Genomic DNA, 16,940 nt, shown 5'->3' on the forward strand with positions numbered 1-16,940 from the left:
AGAAGAAGAAGAAGAAGAAGAAGAAGAAAAGAAGAAGAAGAAGAAGAGAAAGTTGCCTTCCTGATTAAAGAACAAAACCCCCAAACAAACAAACAAACCCTTTAAAATGGGATGCACTGGTCAACTCAAGTGTGGTCCATCCATATAATGAAATGCTATGTAATGGCATTCAGGAGGGAGGACAAAAACAGAAAAAGGAAGGATTTTTTTTTTAAGATTTTATTTATTTAGGGGCGCCTGGGTGGCTCAGTCGTTAAGTGTCTACCTTCGGCTCTGGTCATGATCTCAGGGTCCTGGGATCGAGCCCCACATGGACTCCCTGCTCAGCGGGAGTCTGCTTCTCCCTCTCCCACTCCCCTCCTTGTGGTCTCTATCTGTCAAATAGATGAATAAGGCTTAAAAAAAAAGATTTTATTTATCTATCTATCTATCTATCTATCTATCTATCTATCTATCTATCTATTTTGAGAGAGAGAGTCTGGGTGGGGGCGAGGGGCAGAGAGGGAGGGAGAGGAAAAGGGAAAGAATCTCAAGCAGACTCCGTGCTGAGCTCGGAGCCTATCTCGTGAGCCTGAGACCATGACCTGAGCCAAAACCAAGAGCTGGGCGCTCAACCGACTGAGCCACCCAGGTGCCCCGAGAAAGGCTTTTTATACTGATGCTAAATGTTTTCCAAGATATAAACAAAAATTAATTTATTGATTAAACAATAAAATAGGATCTATTGGGGTGATACATCTCTAAGACATTAATATAATACCTATACATGTAGACATGTGGGGAAATGTTAAAATGAGAACATGTAGGGGGGCGCCTGGGTGTTCAGTCGGTTAAGCATCTGCCTCCTGCTCAGGGTCCTGGGATCAAGTCCGGAGAAGCTTGCTTCTCCCTCTGCCGCTCCCCCTGCTCATGCTCTCTCTCTCTCTCTCTCTCTCTCTCTCTCTCTCAAATAAATAAATAAATAAATAAATAGTCTTAAAAAAAATGAGCACGTATGTAGAAAATCCTAAGGAAATGTACAAGAAAGCTATTAGAACTAATGAGTTCCAGGTGCAAGATTCAGGATCAAACACAGAGAAACAATGGGATTTCTATGCACTGGCAACAGACAATTACAAATAAACGGTTTTTAAAATGCCCTTTGTGGTAATATTAAAATAAAAAAAATATTTAGGGGTAATTCTAACAAATTGAGTGCAAAGACTGAATACTGAAAACTACAAAATATTTCCAAGAAAAATCATAGAGACCTAAAAAAATGGTTAGACATACCGTGTTTATCATAAAACACTCAATATTGGGGCGCCTGGGTGGCTCAGTCAGTTAAGTGTCTGCCTTCCGCTCAGGTCATGATCCCAGAGTCCTGGGATTGAGCCCCATGTCAGCATGCCTGCTCAGTGGGGAGCCTGCTTCTCCCTCCCTCTGCCCCTCACCCTGCTCGTGCTCTCTCTCTCTCTCTCTCTCTCTCTCGCAAATAAATAAAATCTTTTAAAAAAAATAAATAAAACACTCAGCATTGTTACAATGTCAATTCTCCCCCCAAATCACCTATAGATTTAACACAGTCTCAGTCACTATCTCAGTAGGTTGTGTTTTGTTTTTTGTTTTGTTTTGTTTTGATAGAAATTGACAGGCTGATTCTAAAATTTGTAGAGGAATACAAAGAACCTAGATTAACCAAAACAACCTGAAGAAAGAACAAAAATGGAGAACTTCACCTGATTTCAAGATTTACTGTAAGGCTACAGTAATTAAGACAATGTGGTGTTCATATAAAGATAAGCATGTGGATGGAACAGAATTGAGAGTCCAGAAATAGACTTATAAAGGGTCAATTCATTTTTTTTAAGATTTTTTATTTATTTATTTGACAGAGAGAGACACAGTGAGAGAGGGAACACAAGCGGGGGCAGTGGGAGGGGGAGAAGCAGGCTTCCCGCTGAGCAGGGAGCCTGACTCGGGGCTCGATCCCAGGACTCTGGGATCATGACCTGAGCCGAGGGCAGACGCTTAACGACTGAGCCACCCAGGTTCCCCAAGGGTCACTTCATTTTTGACAAAGGAGAAAAGGATAATCTTTTTAACATTGTTGCCAGAGGGGCACCAGGCTGGCTCAGTTGGTGGAGCATGTGACTCCTCATCTTGGGGTTGTGAGTTCGAGCCCCATGTTGGGTATAGATATTACTTGAAAATAAAATCTCAAGAAACAAACAAAGAACAGTGTTGCTAGAATAATAGCCTATCCATTGGAAAAACATGAACTCAATTCTAACTTCACACTGTAAGCCACAATTAACTCAAAATGGATCATATACCTCAATGTTAAAGGTAAAAAATTATAAAACTTGTGAAAGAAATGAGAAAATCTTTGTGATTTTGGTTTAGGCAAAGATTTATTAGGGCACAAAAGCATGAACCATGAAAGAAAAACTTTATAGGGCGCCTGGGTGGCTCAGTTGGTTAAGCGACTGCCTTCGGCTCAGGTCATGATCCTGGAGTCCCGGGATCGAGTCCCGCATCGGGCTCCCTGCTGCTCAGCAGAGAGTCTGCTTCTCCCTCTGACCCTCTTCCCTCTCGTGCTCTCATCTCTCATTCTCTCTCAAATGAATAAATAAAATCTTTAAAAAAAAAAAAAAAAAAAAAGAAAAACTTTATAAACTGGACTTTATATTAAAAACAAAAACTTAGGCCCTTTGAAAGACAATGTTTAGAAAATGTAAAGGCAAGACATACTTAGGAGAAAATCTTTGCAAAACATACTGAATGGAAGGCTTGTATCTAGGATACATAAGGACCCCTTACATCTCAATGATAACAAAACACACAACTTCGTAACAAAATAGGCAAAAATGTTGAACAAATAGATCATCAAAGAAGACATATGATTAACACATAGGCACTTGAAAGATGCTTAACATCACTGATCATCAGGAAGATGTAAAAATAGAACCATGATGAGATACCAGTATATACTACCAGGATAACTCAAATTAAAAGAAACAGAAAACAAACAAAAAGCCCCACCGGGGTGGGGGGCCGCCTGGGTGGCTCTGTCGGTTAAGCACCTGCCTTCTACTCAAGTCATGATCCCAGGGTCCTGGGACTGAGCCCCACATTGGGCTCTGCGCTCAGCAGGGAGTCTGCTTCTCCCTCTCCCCCCCGCCGCCCCGCCTCGTGCTCTCCCTCTTGCTCTGTCTTTCTCAAAGGGATAAATAAAAATCTTTAAAAATACCCTGAAACAAATAATACATTATATGTTAATAAAAAGAAAAAGAAAAAATAAATTAAAAATATAAAAATAAAATTCTTACTGCTGATTCAATAATAATAATAGTAATATTTTTATTTTTAATGCTTCCTATTTTGAGAGGTGGTAATTGAACCAATCTCTTAGTCTTCTACTGAGCATTAAAAAAATTCGAATTCCTGGTGGCACCTGGGTGGCTCATCGTTAAGCATCTGCCTTAGGCTCAGGTCATGATCCCAGGATCCTGGGATCGAGCCCCGCATCGGGCTCCCTGCTCCCTGGGAAGTCTGCTTCTCCCTCCCCCGCTCCCCCTGCTTCTGTTTCCTCTCTCGCTGTGTCTCTCTCAGTCAAATAAATAAACAAAATCTTTTAAAAAACAAAACAAAAACTCAAATTCCCTTTTGAAAAAAAAATCTTAAAAAATAAAAATAAATTTAAAAAAAGCCCACTGGGTAGCAACAAATATTGACAAGGATGTAAGGCTACAGTTCTCATACATTGCTGATGACAACACAAAATGATACAGCTCTTCTGGAAAACAGTTTGGCAATTTCTTGTAAAGTTAAATGCACGTCTACCATAAAACCAAGCAATCTCTCCTAGGTATTTACTCAAGAGAAATGTAGACATATATCCTGTGTTGGTCTGTTCCAGTTGCCATAACAAAATGCCATAATTTGAGTGGCTTCAATTTTTATTTTCTGACAGCTCCAGAGGCCAGAAGTCCAAGATCAAGGTGTCATTGGGATCGGTGTCTGGTGAGAGCTCTCTTCTGGGCTTGCACATGGCACTTTTTTTTTTTTAATGTTTTATTTATTTATTCATGAGAGTCAGAGAGAGAGAGAGAGAGAGAGGCAGAGGCAGAGGGAGAAGCAGGCTTCCCGCTGAGCAGGGAGCCCGATGCGGGACTCGATCCCAGGACCCTGGGATCATGACCTGAGCGGAAGGCAGACAGACGCTTAACCATCTGAGCCACCCAGGTGCCTGGCACTTTTTTTTTTTTTTAAGATTTTATTTATTTATTTGAGAGAGAGAGCATGGGGGGGAGGGCAGAGGGGGAGGCAGAAGCAGACTCCCTGCTGAGCAGATGGCCGGGCTCCATCACGGGACCATGACCTGAGTCACCCAGGTGCCCACATGGCCACTTTCTTACTCTATCCTCACGTGGCCTCTTTTCTGTGTGTGTGCTGTCTTAATGGGTGTCATGTGTTAATTTTTCTTCACTTTTCTATTTCATTTGAAAACAATATAATGAACCTATATAATTTTTATCCCCCCCAAATCTCATATTAAGAATAAAACAAATCCAGGGTCACCTGGGTGGCTCAGTCGGTGAAGCGTCTGCCTTCAGCTCAGGTCATGATCTCGGGGTCCTGGGATTGAGTCCCACTTCGGGCTCCTTGCTCAGCAGAGAGTCAGCTTCTCCCTCTGTCTGTCTCTCCCGCTTGTGCGCTCTCTCTCTCTCTCTCTCTCTCTCTCTGATAAATAAAATCTTAAATAAAAATAAATCCAATTTAACATAACATCACTTTAAAAAATGGATTTTTCTCAGCCTATTTTTTTCAGCTGTATTGAGATATAATTGATAACATCGCCTTTATATTATTCATATTGATTGATTCATTTTTGGGGGTTTCACTTAGGATTTATGGAAGGTCAGGCCTGGTTTTAGGAATATAGCAGTGAACACAGCAAAGCTCCTCCACTCACAGAGTCTTCTTTCTAGTGAGCAGGAAACGAGGATCTTAGATTGCTGCACAACAAATCAAGCAAATAATACTAATGCTACAATAATAGCCACAAAACAAAGGAAAATTAAAATCTGTGGACAATTCTTTTAAATATCCATCTCTCTTTTCTGTCAATATTTGCAACCTCTGCCTCATGGGATATCCCCTAGAGCAGAAGGAGGTGCAAAGTCGAAGAGCTGAGTCCTAGGCCTGGTCCTATAGACCTGAGCGAATTCCTAGCCTTGTTGAGCCTTACTCTCCTCCCGGTAAAGGGTGACGGCTCAGCCTCAGAGTAGGCGGTGAGGCTCTTCCCAATGTGGGCGCCCTCCGTCGTTTTGTACACGTAAGTCTCGGTCCACAGATAATCTCTTCAGGCAACTCTTTTTATTTGAAATGGAAATTCTCTTTCTTTTTATCTCCCCCAACCCCCCACCTTTGCCTCAAGATTCCACATACTGCTATTAAGAGACGAACATATTAGCACATACTATCATGTAGCAAATAAGTTTTAAAAAATTAATTACTCAAATTAGTCCTGGTAAATCAAACCGCGATGCCTTGGGGCACCGGGAAGAGTTGCGTGTCCTGGGAAGGGTTTCCAGAACAACCTGGTCCTAGGCTCTTGGTGCTTAAAACAAAAACAAAACAATACAGAAAGGACCCTCAAGACAAACAGTCTGCAGTTTTGCCCTGGGCTTGTAATTAATTCACTGTCTGGAGAACAGCACAGACTATGTGGGTGAGCAGGCGAGGAATATTGATTTCTCAGCAAAGCACTAACTGATGAGCAAAAAAACAAAACAAAACAAAACAAAACAAAAAAACACCGGAAAAGATGAACTCTGCTAGAACCTAATGTGTCCTGCACCTGTCACGAGTTCCCTCCGGGAAAGGCGCCCCCGGCGGCATGGAGCCCGGCTGCTGGGTAAGAAATGCTCGCAGCTCAGGTGGAGGATTCGGCTGGGACGATCCCGTGCCCAGACTGAGGTCAAACTGGGGGAAGGGAGAGCGAGTGGTACAAGTTAAACCGGGAGGAAAGTCTTAAAGCAACTGATGGAGGGAACCTCAAGTGGGAGAAAACCGGGTGATGCCTGAGCCTCAGACTCCTCCCGGGGCATAAGGCTGCGCCTCGTTGTGCTGTAGTTCCTGAGACGCACAGAAGGAGGTGCTGTTCCTGTATTCTTCCTGCTTCCCCGCGCCCCCAGCCCCCCATGAAGCTCCAGGTGGTAGGAATTACCATTTAGATTTCAGTTTACAAGTTTAAAAAAAAAAAAAAAAAATTTTTTTTTTTTTTTTAAAAATTTTTTTAATATTATTTTGAGAGAGAGAGCGCGCAAGGGGCGGGGGGGGGACGGGGGAGGGGCAGAGGGAGAAGCCGACTCCCCGCTGAGCAGGGAACCCCACCTGGGGCTCCATCCCAGGACCCCGAGATCATGACCTGAGCTGAAGGCAGATGCTCAACCTAATGCGCCATCCAGACACCCCTATTTTATTTTATTTTTAAGGTAATCTCCCCCATCAATGTGGGGCTGGAAGTCATGACCGCCAGCTCAAGAGTGTCACGCTCTACCGGCTGAACCAGCCAGGCGCTCCTCACTTTACGGTTTTGAGAGCACTTTTCCGTTTTATCCTTACAACTAGGGAAGGGTTGGAGGGCAGGTCCTATCATCCCCATTTTACAGAGAGAAAACTGAGAGGCAGCCAGTTTAAGTGATATACTCCATATCGGCCAAGTAGGCAGCAGAGCAATTTTTTTGGACTCCTGACTCAGTGCTCTCTCCACACTGCTGTCTAGAGTAAAGTAGGGTTATCAGGTACAACTGAGTAATGGAAAAAGACCCCAGAGCTCCCTGAACACTCCTGTGGGTCCCTTTCCACACAGCGAATGGCCTTGGGAATACTGCTGTTCTTAGGATGTTTGGAGGACAAGTTGGGACCACTTGGGTTTCAAACATATAATTAAATTTAGCTTTGTTGGGTCACTCTGTGGTCAGGGCCATGAGTTGAGCTTGGCCAAGGGGAAGGAAGGGCATAAGCAGAAGTGGGTGGGGCACCTGCCACTTTTCCGGCTCAGTACCTCTCTTCTCGTGGACAGGAAGACACCCAAAGTCACCCCTCAGCGGCTACAAGTTGGGAAACCTCTATGATGATTGCTCTTAACAAAGGCTGAGGGTGGCTCAAGTCAGTTAAGCGTCTGCCTTCGGCTCAGTGTCCTGGGATCGAGTCCTGCGTCAGGCTCCCTGCTCCGCACAGACTCTGCTTGTCCCCATCTTTCTGCCTCTCTCCCCCACTCATGCACTCTCTCTCAAATAAATAAATAAAATCTTAAACAAAACAAAAACAAACAAAGGCTGAGAAAGCCTGGTGTACTGTCAGAGATCTAGGGTCCCCAGGCAGCTCATGCTGCTAGTTCGAGATGTTTAGTAGGGAGACATCAGAGTCTTTGAATAAGTGTAAAAAAATTTGCCAGAAAATGTTTTCTTCTATCAGTGATTTGCAGTTGTGCAATAATGCTCTGTATCAACACCATTCGCAGCTCAGTGACACATAGCAAACATTGATTTTCTTGCTCACAAGCCTGTGGGTTGACTGCCCCCCAACCCCCTAAACTGAGGCTGCAGGTCTAACCCAGGGCTGCTCTGTGGTCTTCATCATTCCAGGCCCAGTGGCCACCGAGGTCGTGACTGGTGAATGGCATATGCACAAAAGAGCAAAGCAAATCTCACGGGCACATTTAAAGCCTCTGCTTGGGCCCAGTGTCACTCATGCTGCTTTGGCCAGAGCAGGAATGGATGCCGAACAGGGAAACACACTCTGTGCTAGGGGGAGGTCCTGTGAAGTCATTTAGCAAAGGACATGGATGTACAATTCTAAACTTTTTTTTAAAATTTTTTGAGAGAGAGAGACAGAGAGAGTGCTGGGGATGAGGGGCAGAGGGAGAGAGAGAATCTTAACCAGGCTCTCCACACTCAGTGCAGAACCCAGCGTAGGGCTCAATCTCACGACTCCTGAGCCAAAATCAAGAGTCAGAGGCTTAACCGACTGAGCCACCCAGGCGCCCCTGGATATACAATTCTAAAACAGAGAGCGCAGCATTGGGAGCAATGGCTCAGTGTACCCCAATCAGCTGGTAATCTGACAATAAATAATAACACCGGTTGAGTCTCACTATGTGCTAGGCACTTTTGTTAAATACCTTGCATGTGTTAATACATTTAACCATCACAACAACTCTGTGAGGTAGATACTATTATGGTCCCTATCTTACAGATGAAACACATCCAAGGCACAGTGGGGTTAGGGAGGAATTAAGAAATCCACAGTAAGTGGCAGAGGAGGGCAGGGATAATTACACTATAAAGAACACTCTTCGCGTCCTCCCTCCCTTTTGTGTCTCTCCTATTCTTTCCCACCCTCCCCAACCCTGGCTCTGGCTCTGTGTACTTTGTCTTTGGAAACGATGCCATCTGGTCTTCCAAGCCAAACCCTTAGCATCACCCTTAGGTCCTCTTACTTGCCCCCCGCCCAGTGTATTGGTCTTTAGGTTCTACTGTTTGGACACCCTTAGCTCTTCCTGTGTCTGCTTCCTCCTCTTTGCCCCGTGCCAGAGCCTCCACGCAGAGACCCGCCACTTCTTGCCTGATGCGTCCCCTCCTTTGGTCCTGCACCTTAGGCATTGCTCCCAGAAGGGCTTTCCTATAACTCAGTTCTGGCCTCATCATTCTCCTGCTTAGACAGTTTCTGCATTCCCCGGAGCTTTGAAGATAAAGTTAGATTTTAGTATTCCAGGTCCTTCCTTTCTGACTCTCCACCACACTTGGCTCCAGCTTCCCACACAACCTGTGAGCAGTTTTATGCGCTCTTGCCTCTGTGTATGCCACACCCTCTGTCTGGATCCTCTGTTCCCCTCTTCATCTTGTCAACTTCTATTTGTCTAGAGACCTACCTTCTGGGAAGCTTTTTCCAGTCTCTTCCCTGGTCTGATTAGATGTCCCTTCTCTGTGTCCCCAGTAGACTCTGTCTATACTTTGTGGCATTTACCAGATTACATTGTAAGAGTGAATTGCACTATCACTTCTCCATCATTAGTTTTTCTCAAAATGCGATTCATGGACTCCCTGCTTCAGAATCACCCGGGAAGTTTGTTTAAAATAAAGGCTCCTGGGACCTACCTTAGACCCACCAACTCAGAATTGTTGCAGGGCAAAGCCTATAGGAGTCTCCATTTGAAAGATTCCGCAAGGGGCGCCTCGGTGGTTCAATCAGTTAAGTGTCTGACTTTGGCTCAGGTCATGATCTCGGGGTCCCGGGATTGAGCCCCAGGTGGGGCTCCTGGCTCCTGGCTCAGTGGGGAATCTGTTTCTCCCTCTCCCTCTGCCCCTCCCCCTGCCCGTGCTCTCACTGTCATAAACAAATAAACAAACAAATATATATATTCCCCGAGATGATTCTGACTTGTGCCAAGTTTAACCACCACACTAGACAGGAGAATGCCACGCTTTCATGTAGGTCGGCTAGTGCTCTGCAATGATGAGAGGAGCTGCACTGGTCCGGGATGCCAGCAGATGGCGCTGTGTCAACGTAAATGCTTTCGCGTGAGTGGGAGGAGGAAGACGGGAAGTTTTGTTTTACTGGAATTCAAGCCTCAAGTGCTGCGTAATTGAATTTATTATTTGTTTTCCTGGCTCAATTTGCCTATCATCGTCCCACTTGCATGAATAAATTGATTTCTGACGGGATGAGGACTTGGATAAGCAAAGGGGAAAGAGGCTGGTCACAGAGGAGATCTGAGCTGGCAATGCAGACGGAACGATACTCCTGATTACCCTCCTTTCCATCCCCAGTGATGGAAAGCTGCTCCTAGGGAGCGCTGAGTGTTGTGAAATTACCCAAAGCATTCAAAAGAATATGCCATTTCAGCAAGAGGGTGGAGCCATCCTGTAATTTCTGGTAGTCCTTCCCGGTTTTCTTTACGGACTGTCACATACCTGTATGGTCAAGCTTTTATTTTAAGTAGGCTCCACACCCAGCAAGGGAGCCCGACGGGGCCTTGAACTCAGACCCTGAGATCAAGACCTGAGCTGAGATCAAGAGTCAGACGCTTAACCCACTGAGCCACCCAGGTGCCCCCATGGTTAACCTTTTCAAAATCGCTTCCCTGACAATCCAAAGTCTGAAAGCCCGAGTCTTTCTCCTGAGCTGAGTACTTCTTTCTCCCAAGGGACAGGGGCCCCACGGACAACCCTTCCTCCCCCTTCCAGCCTCCCTCTTGCCCCCAGGGGCATCCATGTGCAAATAACTGATAGGGCTGGCATGGGGCCAGGGAAGACTATCAGGGAAGGCCAGAGCTAGGGGTTGAGCTGTTTTCCTTTGCAGGGAACCAGGGGTGGGGTTCGCTGCCTTTTCAGCTCTAGGCAAACGAAGGAGAGAGTGGTGAGCACAAAGGGGCATAGTCTCAATCTTATTGGGAAGGCACAATTTATTTAGTTTTAATTTTAATTTTATTTTAATTAGTCTCCATGCCCAACGTGGGGCTTGAACTCACGGCCCCAAGATTAAGAGTCACCTGCTCTACCAACTGAGCCAGTCAGGTGCCCAGGGAAGGCACAATTTAAAGCCATCACACAAATTAAGGACAATAACTACCAAGTAGAAATAAGTACTGAGTTTTTAAAAATTTTTTATTGTTATGTTAATCACCATACATTACATCATTAGTTTTTGACGTAGTGTTCCATGATTCAGTACTGAGTTTTAAGTTCTGAACGACCCAGTATAAACTAGATGGAAGTGCTTCAGAGGAATGCGAGAAAATGCAATTCTCCTTTTCCTTTCTTTTCATTCTTTGAACAGTCAAGTTCAAAAGTCATTAAGTGGGAGGCCAAGCGAGGTTAGGACTTCATGGCCTGCTTCTGGTCACAACGGCAGGCAAGGGCATCCTCCCAGGCCTCCCACATGAGTCCGATGGTTCTCTTGATAAGGGGTTACCTCCACGGCTACCTCTAGATGGAGTCAGTGGCCCGGAGGCTGGGGAGCACCGAGCAGGTGTGTGTCAGGTGGCCAGTATTAATGTTCCTGTCTTTGTCTGATGTTCCCTCCTCCAGCCTGGGAAGAAGGGCTGCTCTGGCCATGAAGGAGCTGTCCCCTGGACAGAGAACCGAGCCTGCCCCACCTACAGGCAACACCCGTGATCTCTGAGCATACTGAACACTGGGCCTCAGAGAACACAGTTTGCACATTCTGGGCAGCCGAAATGGTAAGGCCAGCAGCTGTAGCAGTAATGTCTCTCTCCAGGAAGTTAAGGGCCTCACCCTGATGGCCGGGGTGAGAGCAGCCAGCCAGGAGCAGGTTCCGCAGGCCACACAACCTGTGTTCCTGCCAGGGAGGCAGATCTGGTTCAGCTTGTCCAGGGAGGTCTGCGTGGAGTGGGGCAGGGAGCCATCCAGCCGGAAGTCCTGCACCCATGGGACAGGCTTTGGCCCACAAGGCTGGACTAGACCGGATGCCAGGACTCAGTCCCAGGATGGCCGTGACCAGACTTTGCCTTTCTCCGCTTGTAGCAGGTAGAGCACGCCCTCCAGATCAGAGAGAGGCAGATCTGCGTTGTCCTGATTGAAAGGAAATTGCGGAAGGATGGGAGGGAGGAGATGCCCTTCTGATCCCCTTCTTTCTATTCTACAGATCATCTAAAGAAGGTGCCACTGCTCGATGGGGGAGTCCTCAGAAAAAGTCCCCTTCTCTCCGTCTCTCCTGCTCAAGCCCCAGGGGAGAGGAGGTGGTTAGGAGCAGGTGCTGCTGGGGGAGAATTGTGGCTAGACTCTTCCTCCCCTGGAGGCTGTAGAATATGACTCAACAGACCAAGGTCAAAGCTGTTCTGGGCAGGATCCCCAGCTGGGATGACCACTGTTTGACCACTGGCTGCCCAAAGCATCGGATTCTCTCTGGGACAGCTGGGTTTAAAGTCATGCGAGCCTGCTCTCCAGTGGCTGTTACTATGGTGATTCCAGGGCTGGTTGCTCTTCCTTCTTAGATGGTTGGTTAGGTCCACCATGGAACTCTTGCTTTCAATTCCCAGATCTACTTTTGTCTCATATGCCTCATCTCAGAACTGGAACTTACCATCTACGCAATTGTTTAAACCAGAAAGCTGGATGTGATCTTCGTTTCAGCCCCTTCCCCTTTGTGTCTCCTCTCTTCACCGCCACCACGATAATCCAAACCATCATCATCGGCTGCCCAACAGGAGCCTCTTTATTGATCTCCCCATTTCCTCTTTCACCGCCCCCACCCCCACCAATTTACACATCTCCTAGCACCCAGTAACCATCCCCCCACCGTGGTTCTTGGGCACAGCACGGTGGTCATTTCCTTCGGCACTTGGCAAAAGTCATACGTTTATTTTGTTGTTCACTTTGTTATCTGTCTCCCCAATAGACTGTGGCACCGTGGGGCAGGGGAGCTGGTCAGTGCATCATTGTATCCTTCCTGCCAGCACGGTGCCTGGCACAGAGTAGATAATAATTTTTAGATGAGTGGCATTAGGCCAAAGAGCTTAGATTTGCAAGGAGGAGTTTCACACATTCTGGAAAAAGGACTGATAAAGCGTAAAGACACATTAGAACATTAGAGGGAATGATGGAGGCAGCTGGATGGACGTCAATGGATCTTCCTTACTAACAGCCTGCCAGTTGATGGGGCCTAAGGTAACGGGATAAAATGCAAGAGGAAAGGATGGAATCCTAGAGAGAGTTTAAAGGAGGAATTCCTATCTTCCAAAATATGTTGGGAAGGAGAGAGTCACTGATGTTGTAAGTCTGGTGAGCCAGAAAAACAGCGTTACTTCATCTCTTTGAAAAAAGAATAGCATGACTAGGGAAAACCTCAGTTTTCAGGCATGTTGAGTTTGAAATGACTCTAAATATTTCCTGCGGGCCACGGGAGAACAGCCACACTCTTCGACTTCTTTGAAAAACCTCTCTGGCAACGTGGTCAGCCATGACATAGTCATCAGGTTTATGATTCTTGATTTCCTTACGCAGAAAGTCAAGGAATTGAAATAAATTCTATAGTTGTAGCAGAAAGGAGAGAGTTAAAGCTTCGAAATACTAAACCCTGTTACATATTAAGGACACAGACAAGTGCTCGCTTCGGCAGCACATATACTAAAATTGGAACAATATGGAGAAGATTAGCATGGCCCCTGCGCAAGGATGACACGCAAATTCGTAAGGACACAGACAAAGAGTTTTGAGCCATAATTTTGTTACATCAGGCATGACCACTAAGAGCTTTGCCATTATCTATTGGATATGCAATGATTTCATTGTATGAGTACCTGTCATAACTAATTAACTGTGTGTAATGTATATTTTTCCGTGTTTTCCAAATTTTCTATGACAGCATGTGGTATTTTTATAAATCAGGAAAAATATGGGATACTTTTTTAAAACAAAAATATAAAGACTCACTGTGTCAATTTCTGAATGAATAGCTTTGGGGTAAGCACTTGCCTTTACACACCAAACATATGTAAGCACAGAAGTTACTAAGTGTTCCCAGAAATCACTGGAAATTTCCCTCCAAGAAGTACACACATGTTGATGTTTCTTGGAATTCTCTGCAGCTGGTTTCCCTTCTCTGGTTTCAGACTGCTTGGTCCCAAAAATCACTGGGCTGGAATTATACAGTAAGTCCATTGTTCCAATAATTCCCCCTGAAGGCAAAATTCAGGGATTTGTCCCTTTTTTGTTATTATAGTCCCAAACCTAACTATTAGCTATTCTTCTTGATGTCGTTTTGATCTCTTGGAGGATTTTCACATCAAAAGTGTCTTTTAGGGGTTTGTTTTATTGTGGTAGGGCTTCCATTAGAGGAGCAAACCAGCATGGGGAAGTAACAGGGGTGGGTGGGGAGGGGAGTAGAGAATATTGCATGCCAAATTCATAGTCCTCTTGGTTATTAGACTGAAGGATGGCCCAGAGGTGAGTGACTGGGAAAGAATCATCTGGAAATAATGACACTGAGGATTACTGCAAAAAACTGGGCATATTTCACCATGAGAAGGTAGGACATTGGGTCTTTGTAGCAAGAGGGATTAAATGCTACTCAAAGAAGCAATGCTTCACGATAAGAGGAAGTATGAAGTCAGCCTGATATATAAAGAACAATTAAAGTTGTCAGGAAATGGAGCATACTGCTTCATGTGACATAAGCTGTCTAGGCACGGACATTTTCAAGGAGATTCTAGAAGACTATTCTCTGGGACCTATGGTCCAGGAAGGCTGTGTGTTGGACAGAGCATTGGACTTTGTTTCTCACTTAGGCTCCATGTCCATGGTGCACTGACTGCTGCACCCTCTTTGTCCTCACTCCAGGACCCAGGCTCATGGAGCATCTACTACCTGGAAAAATGGCAGTCACCTTGTTAAAGGGAGGGAGGAGCTTCAGAGGGAAGTGACGCATGTCATTTCTGCTCACATTCCACTGGCCAAAGCAAAGTGCATGGTTACCCTTAAAAATCAGGTGGACAGCAAAATGCATATGCCTTATTTCAGCAGGCAAATAGAAATGGTTCATAATAGGGGCGCCTGGGTGGCTCAGTTGGTTGGGCGACTGCCTTTGGCTCAGGTCATGATCCTGGAGTCCCGGGATCGAGTCCTGCCTCGGGCTCCCTGCTCGGCGGGGAGTCTGCTTCTCCCTCTGATCCTCCCCCCTCTCATGTGCTCTCTGTCTCTGTCTCTCTCTCTCTCTCTCTCTCTCTCATTCTCTCTCTGTCTCAAATAAATAAATAAAATCTTAAAAAAAAAGAAATGGTTCATAATATAAGTGACATGTAGCTTATAATTTTTTAAAACTCAGATGTGAATAGAACTTTTGAAATGCTTCATGGGGCTTGGGAACAGTTTGTTCTTTGTAGTTTCTTAAGTTCTTAAGTAGTTTCAGCATTACTGTGGTTAGAGGGCAGGCTCCAGGCCCCAGAGTATGATGTAGTCCTGGTGTAGTTTTGGAAAATAGGTGAGGTTTGGTTGGGTGAGGTCTGGAGCCGATGACCAAGAAAGAATTCTTGAGACATCTTTGATGCAAAATGGTGGTTTTATTAAAGTTCGGGGACGGGGCTGGTGGGCAGAAAGAGCTGCTGCCCCAGGATTGTGACGGGTGACTGAATATATCCTTGGGAGTTTGGGGGAGGTAAGGAAAAGGGAGGTTTCAAAAGGATTTTCATGTATTAAAGAAGACTCACAGGATCCCGGAGGCCTTGCCGTTGTCAAGTTAAGGTTGTTTTTCCCTCTAGCAAGGCATTAACATGAAGATAGTTGGGAGCTTCCTGGAGGAATGTGACCCGTATCTCACCCAGGAGTGTGTGTGTTGCGGGGGAGGTTGCAGGGTGTCAGCTCGCGCTTCGTCCTTAGTTAGCCTTCTGCTCCCTCATCAGTCCCAACTCCGTGGTTATGTCTAAGAAAAGGCAGACTTCTGAAGCAGAAACTAACAGGAATCCATGTACCAGGGACCGGGTTAGTGTTCGGACGCAGAGCTTTGCAACGGTAGTGTTAGTATTGTTGTTCTGAGACATTTTTTATGTCTTTTTTTTAAAAGATTTTATTTATTTGAGAGAGAGAGAATGAGAGAGAGAGAGAGAGCATGAGAGGGGGGAGGGTCAGAGGGAGAAGCAGACTCCCCGCTGAGCAGGGAGCCCGATGCGGGACTCAATCCCGGGACTCCAGGATCATGACCTGAGCCGAAGGCAGTCGCTCAACCAACTGAGCCACCCGGGCGCCCCATTTTTTATGTCTTATGGGAGAAAACAATGGGGTGATTATGTTGGAGGTGCCAGAGAGCAAAATTTTTGCTATGGAATCAAAGAGGTACAGACGTAAGAACAATGAGGTTAATTTAATTTCACTCAAATCCTGATTTTGAATTGGAAGTACTGCTATGAAGTCAGTATATTTTTTTCTTAAAAAAGAAAAGAAGTATTTTCCAGCTCTGTCTACTGAGAACGCCTAGAAATAAAAAGAAAGTCGCTAAGGAGTGCCCAGGTTATGGCCTCTAATTACCACTTCCCACTAAAAGAAATCAGGCTTCTTGGAAAAATGGCTGATTCCAGATTAGGCACAGGAAATATACAGGTTGAGCCTGGAACATCATGTGATCCAAGAAGGCAAGAAATTTATCAGCGAATACTTGAGTCATGCAAAAAGGCTCAGCAACCAGGTTGAATGGTCTCTTTCTGGAGAGAGGGGATACTTTGAACATATTTAAGAATACAAACTGCAGTGGACTGAAACACATCAAATGTGCTTGAATTCACCAGCTCATATACCTGCAAATCCCCAGTGGAGACCGTTGCGGAGCTTGTTATTTTGAAAACTGGAGAGAAAAGAGGAGATCTTACCTTTCCTCTATGAACTGCACCTTAGGCGACCAAATAGTTGATGAGAGGAAGCTTCTCTTTATGGAAGTATTCCAGTTAATAAATAAGAAGAAATCACTGAATTAAAATATGACTATTTCGCATCCCCTAATGAATTAACAGAGGTAGGCAATGATCATCAGTAGCAATAAGCACACAAAAAGAACAGACAGCTAGACATTTATGCCTCAGGACGGAAGTGCATGTCCTACCTATAAAGTATACCTTCTGCAAGACCAGCAAGTAAAAATCAGTGACTCTCAACACTTTTGCCTTCCAAGAGACATTTGGCATTGTCTGGAGATATTTTTTTTTTAAAGATTTTATTTATTTATTCATGAGAGACAGAGAGAGAGAAGCAGAGGGAGAAGCAGGCTCCCCGCCGAGCAGGGAGCCCGACGCGGGACTCAATCCCAGGACCCTGGGATTATGACCTGAGCTGAAGACAGACGCTCAACCATCTGAGCCACCCAGGCACCCTGGAGATATTTTTGATTGTCACAATTAGGAGAGAGAATGCTTCTAGTGTCTAATGGTTAGAGGCTAGAGACTC

At 45.3% G+C, this 16,940-nt stretch overlaps 1 long non-coding RNA gene and 1 other non-coding gene across 2 annotated transcripts in view; both read left to right on the forward strand.

Moving 5' to 3' along the window:
• Positions 1 to 12,091, forward strand: part of LOC141370201 (uncharacterized) — a 19,750-nt gene extending 7,659 nt beyond the window's left edge. Inside the window, exons 2-3 of the long non-coding RNA XR_012374056.1 lie at positions 11,082 to 11,233; positions 11,659 to 12,091. This is a non-coding gene — a long non-coding RNA (uncharacterized lncRNA). The remainder of the gene's footprint in view (positions 1 to 11,081; positions 11,234 to 11,658) is intronic.
• A 1,024-nt stretch (positions 12,092 to 13,115) lies between these two features.
• LOC112838708 (U6 spliceosomal RNA) lies at positions 13,116 to 13,226 on the forward strand. The gene has a single exon (XR_003212039.1). It is a non-coding gene; the product is annotated as a U6 spliceosomal RNA (small nuclear RNA).
• Positions 13,227 to 16,940: the final 3,714 nt, after the last annotated feature.

The sequence above is a fragment of the Callorhinus ursinus genome, unplaced genomic scaffold, assembly GCF_003265705.2.
Source record: "Callorhinus ursinus isolate GAN/ISIS: 27379988/994484 unplaced genomic scaffold, GSC_fseal_2.0 scaffold28, whole genome shotgun sequence".
NCBI lineage: Eukaryota > Metazoa > Chordata > Mammalia > Carnivora > Otariidae > Callorhinus > Callorhinus ursinus.